At 40.5% G+C, this 3,913-nt stretch overlaps 1 pseudogene; it reads left to right on the forward strand.

Moving 5' to 3' along the window:
• The first annotated feature begins 1,055 nt into the window (after positions 1 to 1,055).
• LOC149145040 (protein unc-13 homolog) lies at positions 1,056 to 3,635 on the forward strand (annotated as a pseudogene).
• The last annotated feature ends 278 nt before the right edge of the window (positions 3,636 to 3,913 follow it).

Genomic DNA, 3,913 nt, shown 5'->3' on the forward strand with positions numbered 1-3,913 from the left:
AGCTGCATATGTGGCATTGTTGCAAAACAGTGTCTATGGTTTAGTGGCCAATCTTCTGGGTAAATCAAATAAGAGCTTGTGCAGTCTTCGATAGATTATTTTTCTCTGTTGGGTGATAATGATATAAGAGGGGAGTCTCATATTAAAGAAGTGACTGGTAAAGAAGCAGATGTTTTCAGAGGAAGACTCATTCGTAGGCTTACATCTGTCATTGTGCACCATGTACCAATATTTTGGAGATTAGCTCTTTTGATATTCAATGGGAAGTTTGCTAAAGTAGGTTCAACAAATGGCGCTCCTGGTTCAGTGAAACATGAAGAGACTGCTTGTATTTCAAATAATGGACCTGTTGATGTCATTAGTATAAATGGTGGACTTCCTAAGCCACGATGAGAAGGTTATTATGACTGAGTAGAACAAGGTAACTGCGGTGAGAATATTGCCTGTGATGATCTGGGGTTCAGGTTTGATAGCATTCCACTGTCAGATGCTGCAGTGTGCTTTAATTGGGATTCAAACTTGTGGCCAATAGCTGATAAATCCTACCCTACACCCATTACAGCAGGCCTCTTTGTAATGATTGTTCTAAAAAATGTACATAATTTTATCACATTATAGCAGCAAAAAGAAATGATACCTATTTGTTAAAATTGGTATCATCTACGAGGTTGACGGTCCATCTACTACCTCTTTGCTTGTAGTGGTTTGGTCACTCGAGGATAATTGTCCAGATTCTTTCATTTCATCATAGTGGCTTCTAGCCATTGAGTTCAGTCCTTGAGGTTTTACAAAGGGAATGCTTCCCGAATGACAGTGCTCTAAAGTAAGATATAAGCGTGTGATGGCTTCTTCGTCAATCTGTAGCCTCTGTACCCATAGAAAGATTCTAGAGCATTAGAGTTCCAGAAAATAAGGGCTGTGGGTGAGCATATTCTCTAAGATGATCAGGGATTCCTGTTTGGTTTGATAGCAATTGCTAATACTGGGTTCTGCAGTATGTTTGATGATGACCCTGTTGGAGTTCATACTTATGGTACTAGCTGGAACATGCTCAAATGGAGGAGAGGATTGTTTTCCCTGCTCTGGAAAGGGCCGAGAAAGGTTTCACTGAAGTTGCAAATGATGAACATGCACGAGATTTTGCACTAGTGAATGGCATCCGTGGAAGATTGAATGGCATCCCCTGGAGGCTGTAGAATTGGATACTAAAGAATAAGAATCCTTACTGATAGTTGTTTCAGCGTGATGGAATTATCTCACTCGCAACATTTTCTATATTTATTGTCAGGGTTGTTTCCACATGAAATTCAAGAATACTTAGGAGTAGCTTAACGCTGCCAGGTAGGAGAAGAAGATCCAGAGAATGATTCAGTCATTTCGGTCAGCTGATGATGATTGTAAAACCAAACTAGCCATAGTGCAGAAAAGATTTCCCGCACTTACAGAGTCCGGTTACAATGCTTCTTGATATTAATAGTGACCTGGCACATTTTATGAGAAAAAGAGCAAAGGTTGAGGGCTGCGCATTTGATCATAAGGCGCGTATGGATGCTATATATTGCCATGTCCGTGAACTAGCATGGAGAATGCGCATTAACTGTTTGACAATATCAGCATTCGAATTTTCTCTTATGCAATGCAGTGATTAAATGCCAAATGTCAAGTGGTTTTTATAAAGGTTTTGATTGCCACAGGGTCGCCATGATTAATGACACCGGGATAGAGATGTGGCAAACGAAGATATTAGCTGTTCGTTCATTAGCTCTGCCACCGATGAAAGACAGAGACACATGGTCAAAATTTGCTTATGTTTGCCGGAAAAGGGGTCGTATTAGTCAAGGTCATTCCACCAGCACATTGATGCAAACGGTATTGTGACTGTATCTGCTAGAGGCAAAGCAATGAATACTGGTGATTGGTATCGTAAAGTCTATGAATTCAGATTTCCGAGGATGTAAAGTCTCTATCTTGCGGTTTCTGCTGAGAAAGAATGGGTAGTCGAGGAGTTGTTCGATAAAAAGGACCACAAACGGGCAGACATCCATGTAGAAAATAGAGCAGTTACCTGCGAGGCGGAGAGGATTTGATTTATGGATGAAGATACAGAGGATTTAGAGGATTTGATCCACCAATGTCTACAGAATATTGGTAGCCATGAATTGCACAATTTGGCTCAGATTCTGGCCTTCGAGTGCCAAATACAGTTAGAGAGAATAATTGGGTATGTTGACAGTCTTTCTGGTGAGCAGAAAAAGATGCTCGTTGAGCGTGTCACTCTGCGTTTGTTGAGAAAAATTACTGCTTTCATGGACGCAGATGGCTGCTTTTTATGAGGGCTATTATAAAGGAAAGGGTGTGGAAATAATTAAAGGAACAGTGGCCACAGGGTTTGACACGGAAGAACACGGAAATGTTAAGATAGTAAAGTTGAAGGATGGCGGGAACTAGAGGCAGAACATGACCATCGTCTAGCAGTATTTGCCGAAGATATGAAGAGAATTGCCATAATGGATTCAAATGTTTTCCGTCCTGTTTTATCACCCTGGAATCCTATGTCTAATGCCATTTCTGCTTCATTACTTCATCAGCTTTATGGTAAAGAGTTAAAACGTTCCTTGATGAAGTGTCACATCTTACAAAGGATGTTGCATCTGTACTAACAACAGCTGAGAGCCTTGATCAGCATTTGTTGAAACTTGTTTCATCTGTGTGTCAAGATGGCCAGGTGTATGATAACTACAAACAACAGATGATGCCCTACCAGGTTGAAACAATATCTGGTATGTTGATTATGCGGTGGATAAACGTGCAACTTGCTAGAATCTCAGAATAGATTGAACGAACAATTCAGCAAGAGAAATGGGAGCCTTCATTATCTCAACATCGACATGGTAATTCTATTGTTGAAGTCTACAGAATTATGGAAGAGACAGTGGATCAGTTTTTCAGTTTACAACTGCCTATGAGGGTTCCGCAGCTAAATGGCCTCGTCAGTGGTCTTGACAATGCACTACAAGCCTACACTCAGAGGGTTGTTAGTCCGCTAGTGGATAAACAAGATCTTATACCACCTGTTCCAATTTTAACAAGATACAAGAAAGAAAGTGGTATGAAGGCATTTGCTAAGAAAAAGGTGGTCGACCCCAGATTGCCTGATGATAGACGTTCTAGCCAAATCAATGTCTTGTCAACATCCAAGCTTTGTGTTCGCCTAAATTCTCTTCATTATGCCATTTTCCGTTTGAATGTGCTGAAGGATAGCATTCGAGAACGCTGGGCACAAAAGAAACCTCAGGAAATGTTATGGCAGGGCGAAGCTCAGTCGACTGTGATCTCAAGCCAAGGCGTGTTACTGCTAACAGACCAATGGATGTACTTTCAACAGCTTTTGATGGCACCAGAAAAAGATTAATGCAACCATTGATAGAATATGCGAGTTCACAGGCATGAAAATAATCTTTTGGGATATGAAGGAATCCTTTATCGATGGTTTGTACAAAAACAGTGTCTCACAAGCACGGATGGATATGGTGCTTCAAGGCCTTGATTCGGTGCTGGTAGAACTATGTGATGTTATTGTGGATCCATTGAGAGATAAAGTTGTTAGTGCCCACATTGCAGCTTTTGACTTCTAGGTTCTATGCATAAAAAGCAGAGTCCCTGTAGGAATTATATCTTAACCGAATGCTTCATCCAAGAGAAAATGAGTGGCTGTTGAGAAAATAAAGCTCAAGACAGTCAGAGTTTAGTATTGAAGCTGTTTATTGGTTTGATGCTAATCAAGGTTGCTGTGATATGTAATGACAGAAGCAAGCTTCATCTTTTTAAAACTATTTAGGTTCCTAACAGCTGTACAAATGTCTGAAGAGATCATGAATCTAAGGAGAAAACGCTTCAAGATACATAGGTTCTG

Source organism: Pinus tabuliformis, chromosome X (genome assembly GCF_031772625.1).
Source record: "Pinus tabuliformis cultivar Carrire ecotype Pingquan chromosome X, CPIR1, whole genome shotgun sequence".
NCBI classification, from domain to species: domain Eukaryota; kingdom Viridiplantae; phylum Streptophyta; class Pinopsida; order Pinales; family Pinaceae; genus Pinus; species Pinus tabuliformis.